Raw genomic sequence first — 12,556 nt, forward strand, 5'->3', positions numbered from 1 at the left:
GAAAGGCTAGTCAAGGATCATATCGCCGCCACCTTACCGGCCACCCTAGACCCACTTCAGTTTGCATACCGCCCCAACAGGTCCACAGATGACGCAATCGCCATCACACTGCCCTATCCCATCTGGGCAAAAATAATACCTATGTAAGAATGCTGTTCATTTATTACAGCACAGCATTCAACACCACAGTACCCTCCAAGCTCATCATCAAGCTGGAGGCCCTGGGTCTCAACCCCGCCCTGTGCAACTGGGTCCTGGACTTTCTGACGGGCCGCCCCCAGGTGGTGAAGGTAGGAAACATCTCCACTTCGCTGACCCTCAACACTGGGGCCCCACAAGGGTGTGTGCTCAGCCCTCTCCTGTACTCCTTGTTCACCCACGACTGTGTGGCTATACACGCCTCCAACTCAATCATCAAGTTTGCAGATGACACAACAGTAGTGGGCCTGATCACCAACAACGACGAGACGGCCTACAGGGAGGAGGTGAGGGCACTCGGAGTGTGGTGTCAGTAAAACAACCTCTTACTCAATGTCAACAAAACAAAGGTGATGATCGTGGACTTCAGGAAATAGCAGAGGGAGCACCCCCCCAATCCACATCAAAGGGCCAGTAGTGGAGAAGGTGGAAAGTTTTAAGTTCCTGGGTGTACACATCACAGATAAACTGAAATGGTCCACCCTCAGAAATTTGGCTTGTCACCCAAAACCCTGACAAACTTTTCCAGATGCACAATCGAGAGCATCCTGTCGGGCTGTATTACAGCCTGGTACGGCAACTGCACCAACCTCAACCGCAAGGCTCTCCAGAGGGTGGTGCGGTCTGCACAACACATCACCGGGGGCAACCTACCTGCCCTCCATGACACCTACATCACCCGATGTCACACGAAGGCCAAAAAGATCATCAAGGACAACAACCACCCGAGCCACTGCCGGTTCACACCGCTATCATCCAGAAGGCGAGGTCAGTACAGGTGCATCAAAGCTGGGACTGAGAGATTGAGAAACAGCTTCTATCTCAAGGCCATCAGACTGCTAAACAGCAATCACTAACTCAGAGGCTGCTGCCCACATTGAGACCCAATCACTGGACACTTTAATAAATGGATCACTAGTCACTTTAAACAATGCCACTTTAAATGATGCCACTTTAATAATGTTTACATATCTTACATTACTCATCACATGTATATACTGTATATTATACCATCTACTGCACCTTGCCTATGCCGCTCGGCCATCGCTCATCTATATACATATATGGACATATTCTCATTCACCTCTTAAGATATGTGTGTATTAGGTAGTTGTTGTGGAATTGTTAGATTACTTGTTAGATATTACTGCACTGTCGGAACTAGAAGCACAAGCATTTCGCTACACTCTCATTAACATCTGCTAACCATGTGTATGTAACCAATCAAATTTGATTTGAAATAAAGTGAGCTTTCTCAATTTACCTAATTTGCTAACCATTACTTTAGACAAAATCAAGACCTCACTATACTTGTAAGGTTTTTTGTATGAACTCGGCCACTTTTCAACCTCATTCATAATCTCCAGCACTAAACCAGTGTCTACATAAACTCAGCAAAAAAAGAAACGTCCCTTTTTCATGACCCTGTCTTTCAAAGATAATTTGTAAAAATCCAAATGACTTCACAGATCTTCATTGTAAAGGGTTTAAACACTGTTTCCCATGCTTGTTCAATGAACCATAAACAATTAATGAACATGCACCTGTAGAATGGTCGTTAAGACACTAACAGCATACAAACGATAGGCAATTAAGATCAAAGTTATGAAAACGTAGGACACTAAAAAGGCCTTTTTACTGACTGAAAAAACCCAAAAGAAAGATGCCCAGGGTCCCTGCTCATCTGTGTGAACATGCCTTAGGCATGCTGCAAGGAGGCATGAGAACTGCAGGGCAATAAATTGCAATGTCTACTCTGAGACACCTAAGACAGCACTACAGGGAGACAAGACGGATAGCTGATTGTCCTCGCAGTGGCAGACCACGTGTAACAACACCTGCACAGGATCGGTACATCCGAACATCACACCTGAGGGACCGGTACAGGATGGCAACAACAACTGCCAGAGTTACACCAGGAACGCACAATCCCTCCATCAGTGCTCAGACTGTCCGCAATAGGCTGAGAGAGGCTGGACTGAGGGCTTGTAGGCCTGTTGTAAGGCAAGTCCTCACCAGACATCACCGGCAGCAACGTCGCCTATGGGCACAAACCCACCGTCGCTGGATCAGACAGGACCGGCAAAAAGTGCTCTTCACTGACGAGTCGCGGTTTTGTCTCACCAGGGGTCGGATTCGCATTTATCGTCGAAGGAATGAGCACTACACCGAGGACTGTACCCTGGAGCGGGATCGATTTGGCGGTGGCGGGTCCATCATGGTCTGGGGCGGTGTGTCACAGCGTCATCGGACTGAGCTTGTTGTCATTGCAGGCAATCTCAACGTTGTGCATTACAGGGAAGACATCCTCCTCCCTCAAGTGGTACCCTTCCTGCAGGCTCATCCTGACATGACCCTCCAGCATGACAATGCCACCAGCCATACTGCTCATTCTGTGTGTGATTTCCTGCAAGACAGGAATGTCAGTGTTCTGCCATGGCCAGCGAAGAGCCCGGATCTCAATCCCATTGAGCACGTCTGTTACCTGTTGGATCGGAGGGTGAGGGCTAGGGCCATTACCCCCAGAAATGTCCGGGAACTTGCAGGTACCTTGGTGGAAAAGTGGGGTAACATCTCACAGCAAGAACTGGCAAATCTGGTGCAGTCCATGAGGAGGAGATGCACTGCAGTACTTAATGCAGCTGGTGGCCACACCAGATACTGACTGTTACTTTTGATTTTGACCCCCCTTTGTTCAGGGACACATTATTCAATTTCTGTTAGTCACATGTCTGTGGAACTTGTTCAGTTTAAATCTTGTTATGTTCATACAAATATTTACACATGTTAAGTTTGCTGAAAATAAACGCAGTTGACAGTGAGAGGACGTTTCTTTTTTTGCTGAGTTTGTGAAAACGGCGCAATTCTATCAGGGGCAGTCGCCATACCCTAGCTCAAGACCAAAAATGTAAAGTAAGCAACAACAAAAAAAGTAGACTAAAATCATTCCAATCCTGATTAAAATGAATCGGCTGTTTAGCGTTGGCTGGCTTTAGGACCATGCAAAGCATCGCTCGGAGAGCACCTGCCAGCCTGCAGCCTTTTTTCTCACTTTTAGAAATTAGAGACAGTGCCAGTTTGTTTTGCCAGTCAGCCATTTAGGCAGTGCACAAATTGCTTCGAAGCGAGATGTCTGCATTTGAACTCGTAAACCTTGTAATCTGATAGCCAGGGGTTAATTGAATGGTGGGCAATGTTCCCTCTTTTTTTTGGTACTGAGCAAATTTCAGGTCTGCTGAGCGCAAACTTGAACATTGTGAAAATTCTGTGCAACTTCCAGCACACTTTTACTTTGAACACTGAGGCTGTACCCGCTTCAAGTTACAGTTTTAACAGTGGCCAAGTAGGCTGCTGTGGCTATTTAATCGTAATGTAGGCCTACCAGTGGCCTACCACAAAAACAATGGAGTAAATGCATCCCAAAACATTTTAACATGAAAATACCTACAGTAGCAGCCAATGTGTGGTGCTCAATGTAGGCCTAAATTCCATGAGACTTTTGAAAAAAACATGTAGGGCTTGACATTAACCTGTTTTCCACTTCTTCTTCAGACAAGGTGACTGAAAATGTTGTCGTATTGTTTGATGAAAGAAATCATTTTACAAAATAGAATGCATTATTATTCCCATACCATTATTACAAATTATGCTACCCTCTGCCTGTTGGCTACTTAGCTTATTCAAGCGTGTCTCAAAATACAACACTGCCCCTTTAAGACAAAAAAAAAAGCTCTTTACCTGACTGGCTTTTCAAAGATGTCTAGAGATGTACACATTTTCTGCTCTTGTAGGAAGCAATCATTCCCCTGTAACTATTCTAATAACTCAAACTAGCAAAGGACTAGCAAACAAAATGTGCACATGCGGCTACATGCAGCTCTTGCTTTGATCTCAAAACAAGTGCATCTACTCATGACCTCAGCTGTAAACACAGTCCAGTTCAACGTAAATGGCACAGATCCATATATGGAAATGGTCTATTTGCATATAGACCTACTGCAGCTCTGATTGGTTATGCCGCACAGGTCTGTGTCGAGTATGGGCTGATTCATGCACAATAGAATCCTACTCTGATGCCTTCTGCCTACAACAAAATCTCTTGCACAGTTAGTTTTGTTTCGGTATGTTGCATTGAAAGTGGCTAATATTGCTTTGATTTTATCACAATTGACACAGTAAAGAGGAATGGTGATAGTGTTACCTAACAGAGAATACTCTAGTGAAGTTCAATCTCGTGCTTCTCTCTGTTGGCTGATATTTCTTCTGTGCTCTGCACAGCAGTCCCGGGGACCTGCGCTGTAGTACTGCCTGGCTTCACATGCCCACAGCTTAGCGGGAACATTGTAGGTAGGCAAGCTGGCCCAGGAAACATTTGCACAAGCTGCCCCCTTGTTGGCTACTATGTTGCAAATCTATATTGATTACAAGATCCTCCTTCTGACCTACTAAGCCCTTCACCTCTCAGACCTTCTTCTCCCCTACCAACCCACACAAGCCCACCATTCCACCACAGAAGGCCACCTTGTCATCCCCAGATCCAAGCACCCTCCGTCCAGCCATCCATGACTGACTCCATCACCATCTTTCAGTTCCTCCTAAAGCCCCACATCTTTGTCAAGGCCTACCCATAAGCCCCCCCCCCCCCCCCCCCCCCCACACACACTATAGAGACACAACCCCTCTGCACCATACTGATCACCACCCAACCCAAACTGTTACCTTACCCTAAACTGGATTTGCATCCTTACCCCTAACCCGCCCCTTACCCTAAATCAGGTTTGTATCCAAAACCCCAACCCTACCCTCCCAAACACAGATACATCACACTCTTTCCCTTCCTTGAGCCCACCCCTGTCTTTGTTCATGTTTTTGTTTAGTGTGCTGTTGTTTTGTTTGAAATGCATTGCAATGTGGAAAGAAAAACAAGTTCGAAGTCCTATGGGAAAATCCCTGTCAACTTTTGTTAATGATGGGCAGCTGGCAAGAAACCACATGTATTTGTCTGCGATTGTGGTCATCATCAAGGGGGGACATTGGACGCGATAGAGTCAAGAGGGGAGGGGGTCAGTGGACTTTTTCTGTCTATGATGGAATATACTCTCTGAAACGACAAGGAACTTGCCAAGGTGTTTAGCACCATACCCAACAATGCCACACACACATCCCACAATTTTCAAAATGAAAGGAGTGAGGCATCCTCAGCTACATGCGAGAACTCATTTTCCACTTTTACAAACGTGTTCAGTCAGCACAGAAGAAGCATGCTAAACCAGGAAAGCTCAACTAATCCAACTGGAATTTGAGGGAGATCTTACAAGAAGATTTCGGGGAGAATGAAATGAAAGTTCCACAAAGCATCAAGGGGGCTGGAACTCTTCTGAAAAGGGAGGAAACAATCTAGCTGGTTGGTTTTGATCAAAATCTTGGTGGCACAGCCAGTGGTGTCATTTCAGCAAAAATGTAGGGTATGGAATGGCAAAATGATGTCCTTAGCCATTGTCGTGTCTTTGGCGTCATTAAAGGTGAAGACTGTTATTTTATCAAATAAATTCTCTGTAATTATTATTACGTGATTAAACTAATCATGTAAATTGAATTAACTAGGAAGTCAGGGCACCACGGAAAATCTTCAGATTACAAAGTTATAATTTTCCGAATATAACTCTTCAGAAATGTTAATATCTCATCAATTAGTCTTCTGTTTATGAATTGTTCTTTACCTCACGTCAGTCTCATCTGAACGTTGTAAATTGTTGGAACCCAGCCTTTACTATAAATCATCCATACACCAATTGGCTTAATCATTTATTTACTAACTAAATAATCAAAGAAATGCATAAACAAACAAACAGTAGATATTGGTTACTAACACTGATAGGGAAGATTCCCTAGCGGGCTAAACCGATATGACGGCTTGGTGGACAAAGGGAAGGGGGTGTGGACTGAGAAAGAGTGGGGAAGACATGGATTCATTACACAGTCAATAATTATATACAGTCGTGGCAAAAGTTTTGAGAATGACACAAATATTAATTTTCACAAAGTCTGATGCCTCAGTTTGTATGATGGCAATTTGCATATACTCCAGAATGTTATGAAGAGTGATCAGATGAATTGAAATTAATTGCAAAGGCCCTCTTTGCCATGCAAATGAACTGAATCCCCCAAAAACATTTCCACTGCATTTCAGCCCTGCCACAAAAGGACCAGCTCACATCATGTCAGTGATTCTCTCGTTAACACAGGTGTGAGTGTTGACGAGGACAAGGCTGGAGATCACTCTGTCATGCTGATTGAGTCCGAATAACAGACTGGAAGCTTCAAAAGGAGGGTGGTGCTTGGAATCTTTGTTCTTCCTCTGTCAATCATGGTTAACTGCAAGGAAACACGTGCCGTCATCATTGCTTTGCACAAAAAGGGCTTCACAGGCAAGGATATTGCTGCCAGTAAGATTGCACCTAAATCAACCATTTATCGGCTCATCAAGAACTTCAAGGAGAGCGGTTCAATTGTTGTGAAGAAAGCTTCAGGGCACCCAAGAAAGTCCAGCAAGCGCCAGGACCGTCTCCTAAAGTTGATTCAGCTGCGGGATCGGGGCACCAGCAGTACCAGAGCTTGCTCAGGAATGGCAGCAGGCAGGTGCGAGTGCATCTGCACGCACAGTGAGGCGAATACTTTTTGAGGATGGCCTGGTGTCAAGAAGGGCAGCAAAGAAGCCACTTCTCTCCAGGAAAAACATCAGGGACAGACTGATATTCTGCAAAAGGTACAGGGATTGGAATGCTGAGGACTGGGGTATCCGGAAAAAAGCTTGTCCAGAGAGAAGACAAGGTGAGCACTACCATCAGTCCTGTGTCATGCCAACAGTAAAGCATCCTGAGACCATTCATGTATGGGGTTGCTTCTCAGCCAAGGGAGTGGGCTCACTCACAATTTTGCCTAAGAACACAGCCATAAATAAAGAATGGTACCAACACATCCTCCGAGAGCAACTTCTCCCAACCATCCAGGAACAGTTTTATCTCATGAACAATGCCTTTTCCAGAATGATGGAGCACCTTGCCATAAGGCAAAAGTGATAATTAAGTGGCTCAGGGAATAAAACATCAATATTTTGGGTCCATGGCCAGGAAACTCCCCAGACCTTAATCCCATTGAGAACTTGTGGTCAATCCTCAAGAGATGGGTGGACAAACAAAAAACCCCAAATTCTGACAAACTCCAAGCATTGATTATGCAAGAATGGGCTGCCATTAGTCAGGATGTGGCCCAGAAGTTCATTGACAGCATGCCAGGGCAGATTGCAGAGGTCTTGAAAAAGAAGGGTCAACACTGCAAATATTGACTCTTTGCATCAACTTCATGTAATTGTCAATAAAAGCCTTTGACACGTATGAAATGCTTGTAATTGTACTTCAGTTTTCCATAGTAACATCTGACAAAAATATCTAAAGACACTGAAGCAGCAAACTTTGTGGAGATTAATATTTGTGTCATTCTCCAAACTTTTGGCCACGACTGTACATTGAAATGCTAATCCTTCGCACATGAACGGCCGCTCATTCGAGAATAATTGCAAGTACATATTTACGGTGTATATCATTGTTGTCTTCTCTGTTGGAATCTGGTCCGTCTGCTGGAGAGTTCATCCGAGTGTCTCTCTCTCTCTTTCTGTTTCCTTGAAGATCAAAGTATTTCGTGGTTAGAATGGATACTTCAGAGTACCATTCAGAAATGTTCTCATAGAATAGATGTTTAGGCGGTTGTCTGTATTCTCGTCCTCGGTTTAAGTAATTTCTAGCTGCAGACTAGTACTTCATATCTAAGATTTGCTCTTATTCTGTAGGGATCGATAGTCTCAGAGTTGAACCATTTCCAGCCATGTAGCCAATACTCCACGTGGTATGGTTAGGAATTCAACAACCATTGCAACCTTAGCTTACACTGAGGTTTTTGTGGTCTTAACTATTCGCAATCACAGCTCACGCTGTGGGTTTGCTTAGTCTGGAGTGGATTTTCTTAGGAGGGGCTTGTATTCGTAACAGTAGAAGAGGTGGTTCCATGACGCCAGATCATGTCTGTGCTCAAGGGGGCGTGGCCGCTGACTAGTTAAACTTTACAGGGAATACAATTCTCTCAAAATTTAAAAGGTTAACATCACATTACATCATTTCACAAATAGTTTCATCTTACTCATTCATTTTATACAAGAATTAGATGCAAACACCATAATTGACAAATGTACACGTTCAGAGATATAGTTGTGTTTCCTGTCCTTTGTGAGGTCACCAAATGAAACACACTCAACATAACTGTCCCTTAAGTGTCCAATGACCCTTCCCACATTCTCACAAGTGGACATATAGTTTCATTTTCCCATTTTGGGGATTTAGGAGTTTGGCCACGTGAAATCCTTTGTTCACTCTGTGGTCTCTCTCTCTCTCCATGAAAAGGGGAAGAGAGTCTCCGCCAGGAATTTATGACCTGAGACAACCAAACCTGGGTGTAGGAGAGAGTGAGAGAGGGGGAAGCCACGATCTACACCCAGAAAGGGCCACGTCATGACATCATCGGCTTTGCTTTAGTGTGTAGGGCGCTGTCCATGGTGTTAATAGAGCGCAGTGGAGATTTCACGCCCACCTGTCACTTCTTGATCAAAAGCACTCAATGGTGGTGGCATTTGAACTGTTATGTTTATTGTGGTGTAGCAGGATATAAGCACCATTCAATATAATTCCAATGCAAGAACCCAAATAACAACCCTGGGTATACAGTGTATTCGGAAACTATTCAGACCTCTTGACTTTTTCTACATTTTGTGGAAAAAAATAAATAAAAATGATTTCAAAATAAAAAACAGATTTTATTTACGTAAGTGTTCAGACCCTTTACTCAGTACTATGTTGAAGCACCTTTGGCAGCGATTACAGCCTCGAGTCTTCTTGGGTATGATGCTACAAACTTGGCACACTTGTATTTGGGGAGTTTCTCCCATTCTTCTCTGCAGATCCTCTCAAACTCTGTCAGGTTGGATGGGGAGCGTCGCTGCACAGCTATTTTCAGGTCTCTCCAGAGATGTTCGATAGGGTTCAAGTCTGGGCTCTGGCTGGGCCACTCAAGGACATTCAGAGACATGTCCCAAAACCACTCCTGCATTGTCTTGGCTGTCTGCTTAGGGTTGTTGTCCTGTTGGAAGGTGAACCTTCGCTCCAGTCTGAGGTCCTGAGCGCTCTGGAGCAAGGTTTTCATCAAGGATCTCTCTGTATTTTGCTCTATTCATATTTCCCTCGATCCTGACTAGTCTCCTAGTCCCAGCCGCTGAAAAACATCCTCACAGCATGATGCTGCCACCCATGCTTCACCGTAGGGATGGTGCAAGGTTTCCTCCAGACGTGACGCTTGGTATTCAGGCTAAAGAGTTCAATCTTAGTTTCATCAGACCAGAGAATCTTGTTTTTCATGGTCTGAGAGTCCTTTAGGTGCATTTTGGCAAACTCCAAGCGGGCTGTCGTGTGCCTTTTACTGAGGAGTGGCTTCCGTCTGGCCACTCTACCATAAAGCCAAGTTTGGTGAAGTGCTATAGAGACTGTTTTCCTTCTGGCAGGTTCTCCCACCTTAGCCAAGGAACTCTGTAGTTCTGTCAGTGGCCATTGGGTTTTTGGTCACTTCCCTGACCAAAGTCCTTCTTGCCCGGTTGTTCAGTTTGGTCAGTTTGGTCAGATGGCCAGCTCTATGTAGAGTCCAGGTAGTTCCATATTTTTTTTAATTTCCTAATGATGGAGACCACTGTGCTCTTGGACACTTTCAACACTCTAGAAATTGTTTTATACCCTTCCACAGATATCTGCCACATTTCCTTGGACTTCATGGTATAGTTTGTGCTCTGACATGCACTGTCCACTGTAGGACCGTATATAGACAGGTGTTTCTTTCTAAATCATGTCCAAACAATTAAATTGGCCACAGGTGGACTCCAATCAATTTGTAGTGACATCTCAAGGATTATCAATGGAAATTGGATGCACCTTAGCTTATTTTGGAGGGTCCATAGCAAATGGGTGTGAATACTTATGTAAATTAGATGTTTCAGCTTTTCATTTTCAATACATTTGCAAAAATGTCTAGACATGTTTTCACTTTGTCCTTATGATGTATTGTGTGTAGAAGGGTGAGACATTTTGAATCCAGGCTGTAACACAACAACACGTGGAATAAGTTAAGGGGTATGAATACTTTCTGAATGCACTGGATATGTTTTATCATAGAAATAGATCAATTCTATTATGGTTTTCTTGGTAGCCTATTGATTTTCGTGGTTGTAAATGGAACTGGAAACATGTTTATGGCAGGCTGGCATTGCTTAATTGATTATGTGGGTAGAATTGTATCCAGAGAAGTGTATTGTGCCATATCACAACGTGTTGCTTGTACTCATCAGCGGCATTATTTTCCATGTTTGAAGCTGTCCTATAGGCCTATTTGTTTGGCAAGACAGCTGTGCATGGCTGCATCTCACTGTAGTATGCTGTAGTTTATGTTTTGGTTATTTGGATCTCCATTCACCTTTTGTTTACTGTGTTTGTTTACTGTTAATGTAATTATCCTAAATATAGATTGGGTCCTACCTTTATCAATCTGATATTTAGTTTACTAGGCCTACTCGGTACCGCTGTTTTGTACTGTTCCTATTAATTTGTTCGCATTCACAGTTGTGTCGTTATTCTAAGCCAACCTGCTATTCAGTATTTTTGTTTGCATGCATGAATAACTAGGCTGCTACTAACAGCATTTAGTTTGCGTTATTTTTGTAAGACAGCTGTGTGTACGGCTGCATTCACATAGGCTGTTTGCAATAGGTGAATTACCCTATCTATTATGTAGTCTATATTCATGACCTAAATGGCCTTGCTTAACTGTCCATTGTTCTGATACTCCCACTTTAGTTACTTTATCCTGGTGCTGGGTCTGGTGCACACATTAGGAGGAACATCTCTGAATGAAGCGCAAATCAGAGAACATTTGACTAACCAAAATACATACCCACTGGGCACACACTGGTTGAATCAACGTTGTTTCAATGAAATTACATTGAACCAATGTGGAATAGACATTGAATTAACATCTGTGCCCAGTGGGATAGGTTTGACAAAGTGACATGTAAAGCTCCTTTTAAAAAGGCATGTGTAGATTTTCCTTATGTATTTCATGATTTTCATCATTCTTTGGTTGAGTTTGTTTTTCTTTATGCGTTTTTGTCGATTGTAGGCCTAAGTAAGTTTGCATTCGTGGCCTGCAGCATACCACCCTGCATCCCACTGCTGGCTTGCCTCTGCTAAGATGGGTTGGTCCTGGTCGGTCCCTGGATGGGAGACCAGGTGTGGCCAGGTGTGGCCAGTAGGAGGCAATCTTTCCCCCCAGGACAGTGATTGGGGACATTGCCCTGTGTAGGGTGCCGTCTTTCAGAAGGGAAGTTAAACGGGTGTCCTGACTCTCTGTGATCACTAAAGATCCCATGGCACTAATCGTAAGTGTAGGGGTGTTAACCCTGGTGTCCTAGCTAAATTCCCAATCTGGCCCTCATACCATCATGGCCACCTAATCATCCCCAGCTTACAATTGGCTCATTCATCCCCCTCCTCTCCCTGTAACTATTCCCCAGGTCGTTGCTGTAAATGACAATGTGTTCTCAGTCAACTTACCTGTTAAAATAAGGAGTAAATAAATAAAAAAGCTGTTTTACACACCGGTGACTTTCACATAGATGTCAGCATTTGAAGTTGACCTTGTGACTTAATAGCGTGTATTATGCATCTATTTCATGTTGCACTGTATGCGCTGTTCCACAAGTAAATGAGTACATTTATGAAGAGGTTGAGTAGTGGTTGACATTGTATACGCTGTTCTACAGACCTTTAAACCTAATATTGCGGTGATAATTAATGGCTGGGGTCATTTTATTGTTGTTGCAGTTCTCCAAATAGCATTTTAGAGTTTTTAAATTGTGTAGAAATGCAGTAAATGAGCTTCAACGTCCACCCCAACGCGACCTCACTTTGCCGTACTCTAGGTTTAGCTGAACTGATGCCATTGGTTTCTATGATGTGTGGTTAAAAAGATACGAAGAAAGGTCCTAAAAAAATGCTTCTCCCCTCATCACCGCAAATGTAATAGTGTTTGAAAATCAATGTTTTTAAAATATTAAAACTTTTGATGATGTCATTGGGTAGAACTTTTGAATGTTATATTTTTTTGACATAACTTAGACATGCTGTCAGGGTTGCCGTAGGTTAAAGTGGACCAAGACCCAGCGGGGAAATGTGCACTCATCTTCTTTTATTTAAACGGACAAAGAAGGTAA

The sequence above is a fragment of the Salmo salar genome, chromosome 03 (genome assembly GCF_965601325.2).
Source record: "Salmo salar chromosome 03, fSalSal1, whole genome shotgun sequence".
Lineage (NCBI taxonomy): Eukaryota > Metazoa > Chordata > Actinopteri > Salmoniformes > Salmonidae > Salmo > Salmo salar.